Source organism: Triturus cristatus, chromosome 8 (assembly GCF_964204655.1).
Source record: "Triturus cristatus chromosome 8, aTriCri1.1, whole genome shotgun sequence".
Lineage (NCBI taxonomy): Eukaryota > Metazoa > Chordata > Amphibia > Caudata > Salamandridae > Triturus > Triturus cristatus.
Window position 1 is genome coordinate 1,054,917,168 of NC_140591.1, and position 21,470 is coordinate 1,054,938,637.

Here is a 21,470-nt window from a genome sequence, read left to right on the forward strand (position 1 = left end):
GTGCGGATTAGAACCAGTATTTGCACTTGACCTGCAGTGATTCTTCGTACATCATTAATCTAGTAAGCAGTTGCATTGCACGAAGTTTTTGCGAAGACTATTCTTGGAGGATCGACGAAGCATCATGTCTCTGAATGGAGTAGGTGAGGAGTCGGAATTGCAATTCGAAGTGAAAAAGTTGCTCGAATATAAGAAGGAGCAACTAAAGCAATTCTGCAAGCAGCTTGGATGCCCAGCGAAGGGCAGCGCCAACAAGACGGAGCTACAGAAAGCTCTAAGGGCCTGGTGGGAGGCCAAGAATGGCGCAACCAAGGAAACTACTGGAGGGGATGGCACACCGGAGCAGGGATTTGGATCCGATGATCTGCCAGTGAACAGGCCAGCGTCTAGGGCTAGCAGCACCCATTCCAGTAGGAGCCTTTCTCCAGAGGAGCTGGAGGAAAATCAGAGGATTAGGGCCCATGAGATTGAACTTTTTAAGCTCAAAGCTCAAGCGGAAGAAAGGAAACTGCGCCTTGACAGTGAGAAAGAGGCGGAGGAGAGGAGGAATGCTCTTGCTTTGGAAGAGAGAAAACTCCAGTTGGCTCATGAGTTGAGCATGAGGGAGCTGGACATTAAAGCCAAACAAGTGGAGTCCAGCCCGAATGGTGGCAGCGCACAGCCAGTACAGGCGGGTAAAGTATACATACCGAAAGATTTGGTGCAGAATTATCAGAGGGGTGAGGATATCTATGCATGGTTTAGATCCTATGAGCTTGCCTTGAAGATGAATGAAGTGCCTGAGAAGAGTTGGGGAGCAGGGTTGTGGAAGCATTTTGAGGCCTCTGGGAGGGATGTCTTAGCACCCTTAGAAGCAGCAGGGACCTTAACCTACCCCACGATGAATGGGCTTACAACCAGAACAGAACCGCCAGAAGTTCAGGAACTTCAAGAAACTTGATGCGAGTACTTGGGTGGAGTGTGTGAGTATGTACACGCGTGCACTGGAAGGTTGGATAAAGGGCAGCAAAGTAACTGATTATGTGGGGTTGTGTCACTTGATTAGTTGGGAGCACTTGAGTAGTCTATGTGTTCCAGAGCTGCGCCAGCATCTTTTAGACAGCAAGTTAACTGATCCCAGTGAGCTTGCTAAAGAGGCAGACCGCTGGACTAGCACCAGGGTCAACAAAGGGGTGGTAAGTATGCCAGCCAAGGGTGGACAGGGTCCCCAGCAGAAAGGTGGGGAGGACAAGGGTAACAGTAAGGAGTTCTCTAAAGGGCCCCAAAACAGTTCCCAGGAGAAGGAGTCCCAAGCCCCCAAGCCTAAGAGGTCTTGGCCCCCTAAGGGCAACAGACCACCGCCTACTTGCTATGCTTGTAGGGAAGTGGGGCACATCGCCCCTAAATGTCCCAAGAAACCCCCAGCACCAGCTGCTGCTCCAGTCCCAGGGTTAGCTAGTGTAGCTTTGGGAGGGGATTTGATTTCCAGTGGGGAAGAGAGATTAGCTATGATGACCCTTGTCTCTTTAGGAGACCAAGAGATGGTCCAGGATACCTTGATACCCGCTAACACTAAGAAATACGGGCAAAAGGTGACCATCAATGGGAGGGAGATAGAGGCTCTGAGAGACACCGGGGCTAGTGTGACATCTGTCAGGTGTCAGTGGGTGTCTGAAGAGCAAGTCATTCCCAATTTGCTCCGCCCAGTAGTGGCAGCTGACACTTCAGTGCGCCTCTGCAAGATGGCGCGTGTTCCCTTTACATGGGGGGGAGTCTCTGGTACCTTGGAAGTCTGTGTCAGTGATGCCTTGCCAGTAGATTGTCTGTTGGGTAACGACCTGGAGAGTTCTCCATGGAAGGACGTAGAGCATAGAACTCACTTGGAGATGTTAGGACTGCCAGCGTGGATCTGTGTATCCACACGTGCCATGACAGCCAGTAAGGGTGGATTAGTAGAACCGGAGCCTGGAACAATGGCCCAGGAACCTGTCAGGAGAGGAAGGGGCGGAGGGCGCGGGAAACCGGCCCCCACTGTTCCCACGGTCCAGGAGGAAGCAGAACCTGAGGGGGATGCCCTGGAACCTACAGGGGAACAGGTGGCCGAACTGGGGGAATTGCCTGAGCTGACCCATTGGCAGCAAGAGGGTGGTCCCTCCAGGGAGGAATTCTGCCAGGCTCAGAAGGAGTGCCCTTCCCTCATTGGTGTGCGGCAGCAGGCTGCAGACCAGGCAGCGGGCCTAGGGTCCAAGGAACATTTGATTTACTGGGAGGATGACTTACTTTATAGTGAGCCTAAGTTTGCTGAGCCCGGTGCAGCCCGTGTGCTGGTGGTACCCGAGCGCTTCAGGAACTTCTTACTGGGTCTGGCTCATGACGTGCCTCTCGCAGGACATCTGGGGCAAGACAAGACCTATCACAGGCTTGTCACCCACTTCTACTGACCCCAGATGAAGAAGCACGTCGGTACCTTTTGTAAGTCTTGCCAAACCTGTCAAGCCAGTGGTAAGAGCGGAGGGAAGTGTGTGGCGCCCCTCCAGCCGTTTCCTGTAGTGAGCACCCCTTTCGAGCGGGTGGGCATTGATATCGTAGGGCCCCTGGATCCCAAGACCGCCTTAGGCAACAGGTTTATCCTCGTCTTGGTGGATCACGCCACTCGGTACCTGGATCAGTCCCTCTCAGGACAATCACAGCACCCGTGGTGGGCCGTGCATTGATGGGGATCTTTTCCCGTGTGGTGTTCCCCAGAGAGGTGGTCTCCGACCGGGGTACCAACTTCATCTCTAGGTACATGAAGTCTCTGTGGGAGGAGTGTGGGGTAACTTATAAGTTCACCACTCCTTACCACCCTCAAGGAAATGGGTTGGTTGAAAGGTTCAACCGCACCCTGAAAGGTATGATTATGGGCCTAGCAGAGCCCATGAGACGGAAGTGGGACATCTTGTTACCATGCCTGTTGTTTGCCTACAGGGAGGTGCCTCAGAAGTCCTTAGGGTTCAGCCCCTTTGAACTGCTGTATGGCCACCCTGTTAGAGGACCTCTCACACTGGTGAAGGAGGGGTGGGAAAAGTCCCGTGGGAAAACCCCCCAGGATGTGTTCAGCTATGTGCTGGCCATCCGCAGCCAGACGCAGCGCTTCAGGAAGCTCGCTCAGGAGAACCTAGAAGCCAGCCAGGAGGAGATGAAAAGATGGTACGACCAGAATACCACTCTGGTTGAATTTCATCCTGGGCAGAAAGTGTGGGTAATGGCGCCGGTGGAGCCTTGTGCGCTCCGTGACAAGTGGACCGGGCCATACGAGGTGGTAGAGCGCAAGAGTGAGGTGACCTACCTGATCAACATGAAGACTCCTAGGCAGCCCCTTAGAGTCTTGCATGTGAACCGCCTCAAACCCCACTTCGAGTGGTCTGAAGTGACGATGCTCATGGCTACCGACGACGGTGGGGAGGAGGATAGTGATCCTCTCCCTGACCTCCTGGCAACCAAGGAGCAAGACGGGTCAGTGGATGGTGTGGTCCTCTCGCCCACCCTGACCCCAGAACAGCAGAGGGACTGTCGCCAGGTGTTGGGTCAGTTTGCCTCCCTGTTCTCCCTGACCCCAGGTGTCACCAATTGGTGCGTCCATGATGTGGACACTGGAGATAGTCTACCTGTGAAACAGAAGTTTTACAGAGTAGCTGACAAGGTCAGGGCCAGCATCAAGGAAGAAGTTTCCAAGATGTTGGCGTTAGGGGTAATTGAGCCCTCTAGCAGTCCCTGGGCTAGCCCAGTGGTCCTCGTTCCCAAGAAATCTGCTACACCCGGTGGCCCGTCAGAACTTCGGTTTTGCGTGGACTACCGTGGGCTCAATGCGGTCACCAAGACTGACGCGCACCCCATCCCCAGAGCTGATGAGCTCGTGGATCGGTTGGGAGCTGCCGGGTACCTCAGCACCTTCGATTTGACTTCGGGGTACTGGCAGATTGCCTTAACTGAAGGAGCAAAGGAGAGGTCGGCATTTTCCACACCGGAGGGGCACTTCCAGTTTCGCGTCATGCCCTTTGGATTGAAAAATGCCCCTGCCACCTTCCAGAGACTGGTCAACCGGGTACTGACCGGGCTGGAGCAATTCAGAGCCGCATACTTGGATGACATTGCTGTGTTCAGCTCCACTTGGGAGGAACACTTGCAACACCTCTGTGAAGTGTTGCGGGCTCTGCAAAAGGCAGGCCTCACTATCAAGGCCAGTAAGTGCCAGATAGGGCAGGGATCAGTGGTGTATTTGGGACACCAGGTAGGGAGCGGCCAGGTGGCGCCCCTACAGGCGAAGATTGATACCATTCTGGCTTGGGAACCCCCCAAGACGCAGACAGAGGTGAGAGCCTTTCTAGGACTCACCGGGTATTACAGACGGTTCATCAAGGGATACGGCACCATTGTTGCCCCCTTGACAGAACTAACCTCTAGAAATCAGCCCAGGAAAGTGAATTGGACCGAGGCCTGTCAAACTGCTTTTGATGCCCTGAAAACTGCAATGTGCACAGCACCGGTGCTTAAGGTGCCTGACTTTTCGAGTGAGTTCGTACTGCAAACAGACGCTTCAGAGCAAGGTGTGGGAGCAGTACTCTCACAGATGGATGACGAGGGCGGGGACCAACCTGTAGCTTTCATTAGTAGGAGGCTACTTCCCAGGGAACAGAGGTGGAGCGCTATTGAAAGGGAAGCATTTGCTGTGGTCTGGGCCCTGAAGAAGCTGAGGCCCTACCTGTTTGGGACTCACTTCCGTGTTCAGACCGACCACAGGCCCCTCAGATGGTTAATGCAGATGAGGGGTGAGAATCCAAAACTGTTGAGGTGGTCCATCTCCCTACAGGGAATGGACTTCACGGTGGAACACCGTCCCGGTACAGAACACGATCCCCCGGGAGGTTGGCTGAGTCAGCCCTCTGCTGAATGGTGACATTTGCAAGGAGAGTGGAGGGAGGAGATAGCACCTGGGAGTGAATAGGGCTGTGCCTGCCTGCCACGGTGCTGGCTCCACCTCCTGCTGGGCGGCTGACGACTCTGCCCCTCACTCTGAAAAGAAAGTAGAAGCCAGGAAAACAAAGTGCTCCAACAACACCCAGAACTGGATCAGACCGGGCTCAGGACCCACTTGCACAAAGACTTCAAAGACCTTTAGGGGTATAAGTAAAGGACCCCTGACAACAGATTTTTAGATTCTACCATCAAGAGGAACCTCTGCTGAAAGACGGACCGCTGAAGAACTAAAAGGAAGACTGCCTTGCTGTGTGCTCTAAGGGCTGACCTGTTCTGCTGTACAACTGAAGCTGAGGAGGAGAAGGGGTCTTGCTGTGTGCTGACTCTACCCACTTGACCAAACAAGACTTTGCTGTGTGCTGTGTCTTAAACCGAATCTCCAAGGACCTGAGAAGAGCTGGCCTCCTGTTTCGCAACCCAGGGATAGAAAGGTTGCCCCGAACCCAAGACTCTGCTGTGTCCCCCCTGCGCTGCTGTGTGCTGCAGGGACCGTGGACTGTTCTACCAAGCTTCTCAACATCTGCCGGTAAAGTGGGCTGGCTGCTCTCTGCCTTGCTGGAGAGTACCGCGCTGATCCGGGCCTGACACCGGTTGCCGCCTCAAGAAGACCGACGTGCTCATCGGCACGTGCCTTGCCGCGACCCGGAGGCCTGAAGCAGACCGAGAGTCGTACTTCCCTGCTCTACGAAGCCGCGCTGTGAGTGGCTGACTCCGGTGACGTCAACATCGTCACTGGGGGCTCGTCGAGGGAGCTGTGGAAACCTTGCACCGAACAGCCAGAGGAGCGCTTTGTACAACGAGCGCAGTGACACCGTCGGAGCAACGTAGCTGCCTAAACAACAAGAGCCTACGAACTGATTCATTCTCAGTGAGTATCGAATCACGCAAGAGACTAGAGACTATCATCTTGAGATCCCGACCAACCAAGAAAGCGAATATAGTGTAAACCTGTGATGCTTGATTTCAACTGCGGAAACTAGATAAAGATATATTATTTTTGATATAACTCACCGGTGTGGTCTAAGTTTGTGGTGTGCGGAGGGGGGATCATTGTGGTGTCTACGTGCAAATACCTTACACATTGCCTTGGGGATAAGCCTGTCTGCTCGAGCCAAGCTACCTAGAGGGTGAGCAGGGGTTATCTACCGTGTGTGTCCTTGTACCCTGACTAGAAGCAAGGGTCCCTATTTGATTTAAGGTGTATACTTCTGCCAACTAGAGACCCCCAGATCTAACAGAGTCGTTTTGGTTTATTACAGAAATGGGAACTTCATCAGATCCCATTGGGATGGAAGAACACATTTCTCTGATTGCAATCTCTATCTGGATAGTTTTCTAATACTGAAGCAAGCAAGTGAAAGTTAAAGACCTCCATATCTTCTGTATTAGTATGTGTTTTTATCTCCATATCTTCATATCTCAATATCTTCTGTATTAGCACGTGTTTTTAGCAGTTTCTCAGTGAAGTAATTTGGCCCTTAAAGTTGGAGTGTTAGTCCAGTAAGGTGCTACAGAAGGGCTGATATCCTTGAGGACAGACGTACTGAAGGGTTTGGAGAAATATGATGAAGTTCCATCTTTGCAAACATATTCAGTTTTCAGGTAGAGTGATTTTTTCTGAAGGATGACCAAGTAGTATTTGTTTTCTGGACCTGCCTATAGCTAGTTCTACACAACTCACACTATGTATAGGGTAGCAAGGACTGATAAGTGGAAGACAAGAAAAGTTTGGGCACAACAAAGTTGTGGACGAAAACCCTCACTCACCCGAGGGTGACATGCTTCATCACTGGGTTCCTCCAACACATGTGGACCGCAAAGTACCCCATGTGGGCTTCGACTTAACCCCATGGGGAAGGAGCAGGACTGCAAAGCACATGTTGGATGCAATTGCCTATCGAACAGAATGTTTACGCCAATTAGAGAATACCAAATACTACAAACCACTCAAATGTGATCCGACTCCTAGATTGCAGAATATCATTACCAATCTAGTTAGAAAGGGACTAGAGGCCAGGTGGATTACTAAAAAGGAGGCAGAATTTTTGACACCTAAATATACTCCAATTGTTGACACCTAAATATACTCCAAATTTCTTCATAGAACAGCCAGGGTCTTTCACAGTAAAAAAAAAAGCTTTGGGGGATTTTCACTAAAGGGACATGGTAACATTACATTTCTACATTTCCCACGTTTAAATACCAGGCATCCTACCTTGTGAGCTACAACATCTACATAGGGGGACTTATTAATATTTAAAATTAAGTTTATTCACTGTCAAAAGAGTTATTTTGACAGGCCAGCCTGCAGGTTTAAATCCAGCAGTCGGGCTACAATGGGGTATGCCTGAAGCCTTGATTTACTTTGTCACGCTACTGAGTGGCACAATAAGTGTTGTGGTCCACAGGTGACACTTAAGTTTCCTTGTCATCGGTGTAGTTTCTACACCACACACCATGGCCTTATAGGAAAATTAAATATGCCAAGGAGAGACTAGTCAATTTTGACTGTACTGACTCACCTCAGATTGATCCTGCTTTCTGCTTCCACATTTTCATGCCGACCTCCGTGAGCGAGCGAGCGAGGGGGGATGCAGAGGAGGACACCGAGTCTCTGCCTCTCTGCCTAGCGTCTGCCAGCTCGCGACTCCTGCTGATTCTGTGGACCTGCTGATTCCCGCTATTTCCATGGACCTGCTGATTAGTGATCGGTAAACCGGTGGAGTGGGCTAACGGGTTAACAGGCGGGCTTGGGGTCTTGCGGACTGGTGTTCCAGTGATCAAATTGGTCACTTTGCTCGGGGGCAGAGTGAAAACCAATGGAAAAGCAGAAAAGGGAGCTGTAACAGAGAGAAAGGTGAGTGGGGGAGGAGAACGGACTACGGAGCTTGGAGCTCAGAGCTCGGAGCTCTAAGCTGTGCCAAACCCAAGTCATTCCCCCAAAAAAACTCTGTTTGTGCTACTGCGATATTACGAATTCATGAGGAGCTCTTGAGATTACCAATGCACTACAAAGTTTTTCTCCCCCGACTCTTCTGACGGAGTGGGATTTTGGGCAAACAGACTCTTTAGCGTATTCAGAGGGAAATTTCCCACACCATTGACTCCTTCAGCTGCCCATCGCTACATTACATGCATTTGGACGTCTGACCCTGAGTGCCTGTACAGGTTTAGAGGGAGGAGGAAGAGCGTTCAAGGCAGTAGGGCTATAAGGCATTGGGACTGCAGTGTTTGTTGTAAATGAACAGCTGGCTTGTGTGGTGGGTACGGAACAAATGTCAGGGTGGTGAATAAAAGATTTTATTTCATCAACTTTTAAACGATTTAATTTAATTAAGCATTACACCTGAAAACGGGAACAATGAGATCTGGAAGGATTAGGAATCAAACAATGCGGAAAACACTTCAAATCAAAGGAAACAACAAATAATATGAAAACCCTTCCAAAAAATCTCATAAAATCCAGTCAACAAACAGGTTCAGCGTTAATGTCTCTCAAATACCCAATATTTGGGGCAATGAATCCTACTGGCAAGTTTACCTTTCTTAAGGACCAAGCAATGGTTGTATATTCAACAACAGAGAGAGCGATGGAGAATTCAAATCCGTTGATGCCACAAAAGCTGGGTTCTTCTATAGAAGAGGTTCTAACTATAAATACAGAGCGAAGTCCAACCACAAGACATATAGTACCAATCCTCAACAACAGTCAAAACACAAAAGGAGCAGTTAACAAGAGTGGAGATTTAAAAGTAACAAACTCTGCAATAATTGCTGCAAAAAACAGTCATGTGATACATGCTCAAGTGCATTCCATAAACATAACTCACTCTACCCCACGATGGGAGCTCTCGAGAAGTAGTGTACAATAGAAAAGTTGTATTTGATGTCGAGTTTGGATAAAGCAAATGAAACAAATCATTTCTGGCTTGAATCTATTTCTCTGACAAACAATGTAGATATAATACAAGTATCAGAAACTTCCATAAAAATTCCGGACACAAAATACCTCTGTAAGCCACTCAAAGATCAAACGCAAAAGGAAAAACAAGGAATAATTGAAATTTCCAACCTATTAGAAGAAGCATTCAGTGATGATAACAATCTGTTACACAAGCATCAAATATTAAACGATCACTTAATAAACTTGGCCGACATTTGGGATAGCGAGTGCCTCCTGGATAGTAGAACACCATCAAAAGTGAGTAGAAGGAAAAATGAAGTAACTACCCCAACAACGACAAAAGTAAAAAACAATAAAGCGGATATTTCAAAAATAAAAATGGAAGATTTTCTAAAAACACACACAATACTGTTAAATTCTTTGCAAACCACTATCAATGCACTCATCATGCAGTCGGACAAATTAGATATCCAGATTAATTTAATGCACATAATTGCAGTCCATACTGCGGACATATTGTCAAAGATTGAAATGCTGACGGACTTTATAATGCAGAAAGACAAACCTGCTGTGAATATTACAGAGGGTCATTGTGCATGTGGGCCAATAGTGGACAAACTAAGTACTGTACCAGCAATCCTAATGAGTATATTGAATGAAAACAAACTGACCAATAGGTTGACTGCGGCATCTGGAGTTCCGCTGCAGGAGATAACAAGAGTCAGTAGAACGAAGCCACAGGAAACACATGTATTAACAAACAAGCAGGTACCAAAGAGATTTGCTCCTCTAAATGATCCTAGTGAAATTGATCAGAAATCATTAACATTACCAAATCACCCATCAACATCAAGTATCTTAGCCATCAGTGACATAGATTCAGCAGAGAAAACGATAAAGCAACAAGATGACTCAGGAAAGCTCCTAAATTTTCATCAGACTAAAAGGTAAAAAAACACACTAGGAAGGCCAGGAAAAATCTGCAATATAAAGGAAGTGTGATACAAGTGGCAAATAGATTCTATCCAATATTTGCCCCAAAACATAAGGTGCAAAACTTAACCAATCAGGAGCCCACGGAAGAACAAAATTGCACCATGGTAAATGCTCCGCAATTGGAACAACCAGTTAGTGAAATCAGGACTGAGGAAAAGGCTTCCGAATTGCCAGATAATTCTACAAGATTCACAACAAAGAATTATTCAGTAGGAAGAAAGACCGGTCCTGGTCAAAGGAAGCAGATCCCTACAATGACAGGGAATACTGAATATAGTAACTGATTTAGAACGCATGCAGGCTTATCTGAAATTGGTCAAAACATAGTGCCCACAGTAGCTGAAGAAATGAAAGGAAAAATAATTTGGACATAGTCCAAATCCATAAACAAAACAATAAATTCTATGCAAAACAATGAGAAGTGGTATTACAGAATGTACCCCAACTGAGTCGGGATCTAAAGGAATGGTTACTAATCAAAATAAATCCATTTGATAGCACCACAGTATTGACCACACAACCGTTAACTCAGTTATAAAATCAGGAGCAAACACAGAATGTAAACAATCAGATTATATTAACCCCACAATATATATCACAAGGTCCTCAGAATTGTTTGAACAGATGCAACATCTTAAGTTTAATGGCAGCTATCCCATCATTAAGCCACCTTAATACGACTGATCTTCTTTCTTTTGAGTTTATTAGCCATGGAACTATAAAACACAAAGAGCAAACTCTATCTACTTGGAAGTCATCCGAATTAGTCTTATTGATCTTAAAAGCAGATCAGCAGTTCAAGGACTGGGGCACAACACTTTCTAAACCTGAAAAGCGATGTTATCTATTTCCTCTGCTATGTCCACTTAATAATCAAAGACATAGGCAAAGCATAAAATCAGTTTATTCTGTACTAAAAAATGCAAAAGGTGACTCGCGATGCATTGAGTTAAAAACACAAAAAAAAGTTGATGTGGTAAATGGCGGATCAAGAACAGCTAAACTAAGAGACTGACATGATAATGACAGCAATCACGAATTTCAGCCGTTGTTAAAACTTCTATTATGGAATATTGCAGGTGCAATACAAGAACTACAGCATAACATGGCACCGGATGATTGGGAAAAGTTTGATCTAATTGCCCTTCAAGAAACCTGGCTGATCATGCCAGTACAGATAGCTGGCTACATCTTACATAATGTAGAGGCAACAAGAACTCCACAATACGGCAGGCCAAAGGGTGGCCTTGCTGTTTATATCTCTACAGCATTAAACATTACATCTGTGCAGTTGCCAGCAACAACATCTGACATGCAGTTGATCAGTATTAGGTTGGGGCACGGCAATGTAACAAATACCATCATCCTTATAAACCTGTACGCACATCCAAGCAGCAAGAGGAAGAAGACACTATTTAAAAAATTAGTTTATGTAATAACTCAAAAAAGGTTCGAGAACCCCTCATGGGAAATAATCATAACAGGAGACTTCAATTCTAACTTGATATTCACACCAGAGGAAGATGGTCACTTAAATGCGGAAAATGCAATCTGGGCAGTGAAAACACAAGCTGCATCATACCTTAAACGAAGCGGCCGGCAAGGGCAGAATTTAGTGACAAACTTAGAACATCTCGGTATGAGAGTAATTAATGGAAGGACCCAGAGTGATACCCCTCCAAACTTTACATACTATGGGATGAAGGCACGGTCCACAATAGATCACACAATACTCACCCTGCCACTGCTCGCACTAGTAAAGGACTTTTCCATGAAATATACCATCAAAAGTGATCACTCGCATCAGCGCCTCAAACTACTAATCGCCCCACCAAGGCATATGGAAGCCCTGCCGTCAGTAGAAATATCAACAATTAATCTAAAGCGTATAAGATGGATGACCGACACCCTCCCTGAGATAGCTGCTAAAGCAAAGGGGCTGGTAACAGTGCGCTAGCCCAGGGAGGGATCCTTGATAGGCCACTGGGAAATTTTCCAAAGAAATCTGCTAAATGATGTTCCTTCAAGAAATTGTGCCATAAAAATGAGGCAGATGCCTCTTAATTGTATGGGGTATAAAGCTTGGAATACAAGGAAAGAACTGAGAGCACTGGTAAAATCTACAAATGCAAAATCTGTCTCCAATAGTACATGGGAAAAAATAAAATCTCTTAAAAAACAGTATAAAAAGGATATTTGGGAGGAAAGAAAGATGCAAACAGACAACTTCTGGTCCAAGCTGCTTTTCAACGCGAACCAATCAAATGGCAAAGCTTTCTGGGAACAGGTCAACTGCCTAACAAGACCAAAAAAGATGATCAATGATCCCTGTCTCTCAGAGCAAGTTTGGGTAAATCATTTTGTTGGAAAGTGGGTTAATGGTAGGGGCAGATGTAGGTCTGCCACTGGCAATAAGGCCACTAACACAAGATAGGACTCAGCATAGGTCTTTGAAAATTATTCATATGCTCACCCCTTGGTAACGTGGCTGCGAGCAGACAGGCTTAATTTCAAAGACAAGGTATGTTAAACATTCAAAATAGAATTTCAGTAAATAATTAAGACACAACACATAATAAAAATCCAACACCAATTTATAATTTAAAATGACACCAAAACGACAAAAATCCAATGTAGGGAACCGGAGATATGAATTTTCAAAGATTTAACAAAATATACCACTTAGAAGATTATAGCACCATATCGTGATACCTGCTCGCGATAGACTGGGGCAAAGTCAAAGTTTCAGGCCAACCGCGATGGAGCACTGAGCGTCTACAGTTTGTGGCATGTTCCCTTCTCAGTTTCTCCCTTCACACTTAGAAACTTTTCTGGAGCTTTTTCTCACAAGGCCCCTCGAAGCTCCCAGCCAGTCCGGATCCAGTGAGGGTTCGCCGGCTAGACTTGGGATGAGGTCCCTGTCAACTTTCCTGGAGCGGACTTAGAAAATATTTCAAGTTTGCTTCAGTGGGACAACCCAGGAATCCAGGCTGACACGCGATGGAAGGCAGGCTGCTTGGCTCTCGCGGTTGCTCCCAGTCACCTTTTCTACGAGCGGACTTAGAAACTTTTCTGGAACTTTTTCTTGCGGGGTCTCTCGATGCTCCTCATGTAGCCGGATCCGGTGAGGGTTCGCCAGCTTTAGATTTTCTCAAGTCCGGTTAATCTTTGGAAGTTGATGCAATGGAGCTTTTAGCGGGATGAACCTGAATGGCTTGGCCGGCTCGCGGTTGAAGGCAGGCGGCCTGGCTTGCCAGGTTGACTCAGTCCCTCTATGGAGCTTTTTTTCAAAGTTTCTCCAAAGTTCTCCAAACTTCTTGAACTTCTTCCTGAAGTTCCTCAAAGGGTCCCAAAGTGACTCAAACTCACTCCAAGGGTCTGGAAGCTCCAAGAGGGTCCTTGAAAGTTGAGGACTTCAGTTCCCACAATCCACTGGTACAAAACCATTACAAATCTACTGGTGGTTCTCCAGGTTGCGGAATTAGTTGGTAATGTTCTAGTTGAGCTCTTTTCACCTGTAGCTTTCAGGGAGTCCACTCTTTACTTCTTTTCCAGCAAGGTAATCCACAGGGCGGCAGTTTCAGATGGTGCAGTCTTTAGCAAAATCTTCTCACAAGGCACTTATTGCTTCAGTAAGTTTCAAGCAGCAGATCTGGAGGGCTCTGCCCCTCTCAGATACTTATTCAAAATTATCTGGGTCAAGCAGAAGGTCACTCCTGAACAATGGGAGCAGGGTAACTCCTCAAGGCGATGACCACATTCTGTACAGTGTGACATTATTTTGTCCCAGAATGCATCAAATCTTCCAAATCCATAATGGCTGATTTTCCAGCAGAGAGTCAAGACCTGGCTAAACACACTCCCAGGGATGGCTTATTTCCCTAGACTCTCCCACTACCATCTGCACATACCTTCGTTAAGCCTAGCCCTGACTGTGGCTCAAAAGTGTAAAATTGTAACTGACACCCAGGCCTCCCGTCTGCCTTAGAAGAGCATGGTTTATGACTCCACCCCCTGGCCTGGCATTCCTATGGAACAGCACACTGCCCTCCCAGCAGAGCTGGTAACCCCAGGGGCTCTTTATCACCTCTTCAAAGCAGCCTGGCTAATCCACTTAACTCTGACCAATCAGGGCAGACCACTGGAAGGCTGAATTTGGACTTACAAACAAGAAAGTCTTATAACTTCTATATGTACACTTTAGGAGAAATTCAACAATATGATATTGTTGGATTTAGCAATACTATTTTGAGAAGTTTTTGAACGGTAGCTCTATCCCCTTCCTATCAGGAGTTATTATTTAATAACGTCCTGCAATGTTAAGCTATAGGGCCTGGGATTTGCAATGGGGAAAATGACTTGGGCCAGTTTTCTAGCACCAGGACTTAGAAAAACATGTTTTATAAGTATTCCCCTAATTTCTACAGGACCCCCACCCCCTGTGCAACTGGGGAAGACTTTAGGGGTTCTGAATCTGCAGAAATATTGCAGATCCTCTTTCCACAGTGCTTCCAGCATCAAAGTTGAATTTGAGCACATGGGGAGTGAAATGTGAAGTTTCACTTTACCCAGGCATATAAAAACAAGTTTTATAAGGGTGTACCTTATACATATCTGCCCCCCCCCCCACCCCTGGGATACCTAGGGGAGACCCTGGGGGTCCCTAATATGCCAAAACATTGTAGGTTATCTATTTCTAAATGCCCCTACCACCAAAGTCGAGTTTGGGCACAATTTATTTTTTAAAAGCAGTCCTGGCACCCAGGGCTGTTTTTAAACTGAGCTCAGGCTTCAGCAGTGCACACATGCAAGTGCTGAAAAATCTGATGGCCTCTAAACTGCAATGCCCCAGGGTACTGGGGACTTCTAGGTAGTTTCAATCCCCTGCCCTATTATATACTAGGGGCTTATGGGGTAGGTCATGCCAATGACATGGGTACCCCACCATACCATAGTGTACCCTAGTCTATGTTAGGTATTTTAACTGTATTCTAATGTGTTCCTTTCAGCTTGGCACTGGCCCTGGGCCTGGTTAGGCAGAGCCCAGGGTCAGTCAGAGTCAGTTACCACCAGTACCAGTCAGCAAAATGTTAGGGGGTGCCCAGGGCACATAATGACTTTGCAACATAACCCCCCAAACAAAAGGTGATGGGTTACTAACCTACACCCAGGTAGTCCTCATCAGCTAAGTGGAAAACCTGGAAAGTCCATCTGGATTTGCACGGGCAACCCCAGGTCTGTGTTCCACTGTAAAGTCCAATCCCTGTAGGGAAATGGACCACCTTAACAGCTTGGGATTCTCCCCTCTCATCTGCATGAGCCACCTGTGAGGCCTGTGGTCAGTTTGAACATGAAAGTGAGTCCCAAACAAATATGGTCTCAACTTTTTCAGGGACCACACCACAGCAAAAGCCTCTCTCTCAGTGGCACTCCACCTCTGCTCTCTGGGAAGAAGCCTCCTACTAATAAAGGCAACTGGCTGATCAAGGCCCCATCATTTAGCTGTGACAACACTGCCCCAATTCCTTGCTCTGAGGATCTGTCTAAACTGCACATTCTTTTGTGTCGTTAGGGGCCAGTAACACTGGTGCTGAACACATAGCAGCTTTCAGAGTGTCAAAAGCCTTCTGACACTCTAGGGTCCAAATCACCTTTTTGGGCCTCTTTTTAGAAGTCAGTTCTGTTAGGGGCCCCTCAATGGTCCCATAATTTTGAACAAACCTTCTAAGTACCTTGTCAGTCCAAGTAATGCCCTGACCTGAGTCTGGGTAACAGGAGCGATTCAATCCAAAGTAGTTTGGATTTTAGCTTGGAGAGGTTGTACATGGCCCCCACCTACCAGGTGGCCCAGGTACACCACAGAACTCTGCCCTATTTGGCTCTTGCTTGCCTTAATAGTCAGGCATGCCTGCTGCATGGCCTGAAGCACTTCCCTTAGGTGCCTTAAGTGGTCCCCCAAGGTAGAATTGTATACAGCTATATCATCCAGGTAAGCTTCACTGAACTGTTTCAACCCAGACAAGACCCTGTTCACCAATCTTTGGAAGGTGGCAGGTGCATTCTTTAATCCAAAGGGCATTACCTTGAACTGAAAATGTCCCTCTGGTGTGGAGAATGCTGACCTCTCCTTTGCTTCATCAGTGAGGGCAATCTGCCAGTAACCTGAAGTCAAATCAAAAGTACTCAGGTACTTAGCAGACCCTAACCTATCAATGAACTCAGGAATAGGGTGAGCTTCAGTCTTTGTGACTGCATTCAATCCTCTGTAGTCCACTCAGAACCTTAACGCCTTGGATCCCCCCTGAGGATTAGGTTTGGGTACCAGCACCCCTGGACTGGACCATGGATTCTCAGATGGTTCAAGTTCCCCCAGTTCCAGCATCTTAGCAACCTCAGCTTTAATGCTGGCTCTGACATGGTCAGACCACCTGTACAGTTTATTTTTGACAGGTAGGCTGTCATCAGTGTCAATGTGGTGCACACACCACTCAGTGATGCCTGGGGTCAAAGAGAACAGACCAGCAAACTGCTCCAGCACTTGCTTACAGTCTCTGTGCTGCTGGTCTGTCAATTTGGGAGAGAGTACAACTCCCTCCACTGACTCATCTTGCACATTAGTGGAGAGGAGGTCGGACACAGATTCAGTTTCCTCCTTCGCACCCTCCTCAGTGACCAGTAACATGGTTATGTCTGCCCTGTTATGGTGGGGTTTCAATCTATTTACATGCTGGACCCTATGAGGGTTCCTGGGGTGCCAAGGTCAACCAAATAGGTAACCTCACCCTTCTTTTCTAAGTTTGGATAGGGGCCACTCCACTTGTCATGGAGGGCCCTGAGAGCCACAGGCTCCAACACCCACACCAATTGTCTTGGAGTTATTGGTAGGGGCAAATATAGGTCTGCCACTGGCAATAAGGCCACTAACACATGATAGGACTCAGCATAGGTCTTAGAAAATTATTCTTATGCTCAACCCTTGGTTACGTGGCTGCGAGCAGACAGGCTTAACTTCAAACACAGATATGTAAAGCATTTAAAAACACCATTTCAGTTAATAATTAAGATACAACACATAATAAAAATCCAACACCAATTTATAAAAATAGGAAATATGTTTATCTTTACAATGACACCAAAACGACAAACATCCAATGTAGGGAACTGGGGATATGAATTTTCAAAGATTTAATAAAATATAGCACTTAGAAGATTATAGCACCATATAGTGATACCTGCTCGTGATAGACCAGGGCAAAGTCAAAGTTTCAGGCCGACCACGATGGAGCCCTGAGTGGCTACAGCTTGCAGCAGGTCCCGGTCTCAGTTTCTACGTTCACACTTAGAAACTTTTCCCGAGCTTTTTCTCGCAAGGCCTCTCGAAGCTCCCGGCCAGTCCGGATCCGGTGAGGGTTCGCCGGCTTGACTTGTGATGAGGTCCTGGTCAACTTCCCTGGAGCGGACTTAGAAAATATTTAAAGTTTGCATCAGCTGGACATCCCAGGAATTCAGGCCGACACGCGATGGAAGGCAGGCGGCTTGGCTCTCGTGGTTGCTCCCGGTCACCTTTTCTACGAGCGGACTTAGAAACTTTTCTGGAACTTTGTCGCGGGGTCTCTCGATGCTCCTCATTTAGCCGGATCCGGTGAGGATTCGCCGGCCTCAGATTTTCTCTAGTCCCGGTCAATCTCTGGAAGTTGATGCAATGGAGCATTTAGCGGGACGAACCTGGACGGCTTGTCCGGCTCGCGGTTGAAGGCAGGCGACCTGGCTGGCCAGGTTGAGTCGGTCCCTCTATGGAGCTGTTTTCAAAGTTTCTCCAAAGTTCTCCAAACTTCTTGAACTTCTTCCTGAAGTTCCTCAAAGGGTACCAAAGTGTCTCAAACTCACTCCAAGGGTCTGGGAGATCCAAGAGAGTCCTTAAAAGTTGAGTACTTCAGTTCCCACAATCCACTGGTACAAAAGCCTTAAAAATCCACTGGTGGTTCTCCAGGTTGCGGAATTCGTTGGTAATGTTCTAGTTGAGCTCTTTTCACATGTAGCTTTCAGGGAGTCGACTCTTTACTTATTGTCCAGCAAGGTAATCCACAGGGTGGCAGTTTCAGATGGTGCAGTCTTCAGAGGTCAGGCCTTAGAATTATTTGCACAGCAAAGTCTTCTCAGCAGGGCACTTCTTGCTTCAGTAAGTTTCAAGCAGCAGATCTGGAGGGCTCTGCCCCTCATAGATACTTATTCAAAATTCTCTGGGTCAAGCAGCAGGTCACTCCTGACCAATGCCAATGAAGGATGACAATGAAATTCAGCACTAATAATAAGGGACACTATCTATCCGATTTCATATAGTCACACCGGACAGAACAATCTACTTTATAACACGGGTAAGACATTGGTAAAATGACAGGATGTAAAAGCAATAGCAAACAGAACAACTGAAGAGCTACTAATACAATGTACACAAGATGATGTTTACAAAATAATAAGATCATGTAGAATGGATGTTGCTCCAGGACCAAATGAGATCCCACAGGCAATTTTTAAATTGGACAAGGATTTTTGGGCCACTCCTTTGTCACATTTGTACAACAAAATGTGTGCAGCTCTGGTATTTTACCTGAAAGCTGAAGAGGAACCATAATCAATCCTGTGTATAAAGGTGGCAATTTGGAGGAACCAGCAAATTACAGACTGATCTCGCTAATGGACTCAGAAGCGAAATATTATGCCTCCCCGGTTCTTAGAGACTTGGTACATTGGTCGGAAATTAATAACATAATTCCCATCAATGAGTCTGGTAGGGGTTCGGGCACAATTACGAATATCCTCGCATTAGGCTTAATGGTAGACAAGATCATACAACAGAGGAAAAGCCTATATGTATGCTTTGTAGATTTCAAAGCGGCATTTGACCGTGGAGGTATACTATGGAACAAATTAAGGCAATGGGGGCTTCCAGCACATATCCTCCAAGCCATAATGCAGCTATACACAAATACCTAGATACAGGTCAAAGTGGCAGATGGTTCTAGACTTACGAGGAAAATACAAACAGAACATGGCCTGAAAAAAGGTTGCGTTCTAGCACCTCATCTGTTTAACTTGTTTATGGCTGATCTTTCCCCTAAGTTGGACCAGGCGAATTTACATCCGCCACACCTAGGCCCCTTACAACTAACACACTTATCCTCTGCAGACGATATAGTTTTGTTGAGCTAAACAAAAGTAGGGCTTCAAAGAGGGATTAACATATTGAGTGATTTTGCGAGGGGCAACTCATTAGAAATAAATGTAGCAAAAACAAAGGTCATGACAATACGCCACCGCTTGCAGGGACGACAAAAATTTAAACTAGGCAGTGTGAATTTGGAGAGAGTCACAAATGATAAATATCTTGGTTGAAACGCCAACAGCTGATTTAACTTTAGAACACATAATGATGGTTTAATCTAGAAAAGAAATGGACTGATACATTCATTCTGTGTAATAGCGAAGACTTTAAGCCACTATTGGCTGTTGATATAATGAAGCTCTTGTGGATGCTAGCTTATGCTACTGAAGTTCAATCTGGCAAGAAAACAGCAGTCCTTGTAAGAATCCAAATTAAGACACACAAACAGTTTTTGGGTTACCGAGAAACTCCTCCCCAGCGCAGATTCGCCTAGAATTTGGTGTACTGCAGCAACGTCTAGCAAGAATGTATGTGACAATAAAACTATGGTACGAAATCCGATTAAACTGCCAGAACCCGTTAAACAGTGCCATCTGGGAAGCATAGAAGAACGATCCACAATCTGCTTACCATAAGTATTTGCAGCTATCAATAAAGTTAACGAAAGTGTCGGATTTATGGAATCTGAACCTACCATTTACAACCTTCCGACAAATAATAAATAAAACAGCAAAAAGACACTCTTTAACGGAGGACAAAATAAAATTCAGCAAGCACTCTCATGCCTGGATGGTACTACAATCTTATACGATCTTACGACCAGCGGCTTACTTGAACATAACATACTTTATACATTTAAAAAGGAAACTGCTAGCAATACGTCTTGGAGCACTACCGACTAATGCTGATCAGCCAGTCTGGAAATTTCGTGGCCCGACGTTATGCACTTTATGTGGTGCTCCAAAGCAGGACTTTGTTCATCTGATCTGTATATGTCCCGTTTTAAAATTAAATTGTCTTTTACTGTTACCAGGGGCATACGCACTTGTAGATCTGCCATAATAAGGTGTCTTGATCCAAATGACCCGCAACTTAACCATATATTGGTAAAATGTTTACTTTTATATGAGAAATTAACTTGAATTGAATTTAAATGGTATTTTATCAAAGAGAGGAATATTCTTGATGCATTGTTTAATACCGTTTTATTTACTGGTAATTGGTTTTTCTGGCGGATCATCAGCAAATCTAACATGTATATAAGATTACTGACAATACCTTCCTGATATGATTTTATCAAAAGCTATAAACCCTATTAATGGCAATTAATGATTTTAAAATGTATATTATATTTTCCTCTATGGATTGTTGAATTTTATCGAAATTGTTATGGTTTTAATTAACTTAAACAATAAAGAATTTCACTAGTCAATTTTGACATGTTTTAGGGGTCAGATCGGATACACTGGACGGCCATGCCCAGTCTCAAAACCAGCAATACCTTTCAGCAAAAAAATTTGATGGCCAGGCCAAAAGGGGCATTTTCTCACACACGGAGAAAGAGGGCCATCTTTGTCACCTTTTCGTCAAATTGTGGGAAAGTTTCTTACAACTTTCATTGGAACTGTTGATAATAATCATTGTAGATTAGTAAAGTGTTTCACTGTTATTAATCAGTATTTTAATGATGTTTACAGTTGACTAATTTCCAATTTGACATATGCTCATTTGACCTCGATGATATGTTTTATTCTGTAGCGGGCGTGTTTTTGTCTATTGGTCATCTGTGAAGTTACAAAGCTTCTCTTTTGCAAATTTCCCAAAATTCACGTGAAAGCTATGATTACTTCTAAGTTCATGAGATATTCTGCCTATGGATTTCACAGTGAATTCCAAACGTTTGCATTTCTTTTTAGTTGCTTAAGAGAAAAAATATTGCCAACATCCATCCAGATATTGTAAGTTAAATGGCTTTAAAGGATACGAGCAAGGAAAGAGAGCATTTGCTTTCAGCTCCTTCTTGCACACAGGGGATAATATTGATAGTTTTCATGAAAAAAAACTATGTGAGAACAAGCACGTGGGGAAAATAGCAAACTCTATTAGCAAAGAGTATGCTAATAAATGGGATCGATTTGAGATTTTTCTTGCATAATAACAACTTTGTATGCCTCTAATTCTGACCCAATATGTGTTTCATTGTTCTGAGGGATCATCTTTCCTCTTTAAGTTCTATTGAGTTACCTTGGGCCAATCTTTTAAGCACATCATATTACCTTTTGGAACAGTGGTTTTCTAGCGATAAACAAGGCCACTGCCACCAACGTGCTCCTCTCGCAGCTGCAATCTTTCATTGAAAATCCCACATTGTCAGATCCTTTCTTTATTGATGTATTATAAAACAACGTTCAA

At 45.6% G+C, this 21,470-nt stretch overlaps 1 protein-coding gene across 1 annotated transcript in view; it reads left to right on the forward strand.

Annotated features, from left to right (window-relative positions):
* Nucleotides 1-21,470, forward strand: part of IL1RL1 (interleukin 1 receptor like 1) — a 506,285-nt gene that overhangs the window by 278,273 nt on the left and 206,542 nt on the right. The gene's annotated exons all lie outside the window — the stretch shown is intronic.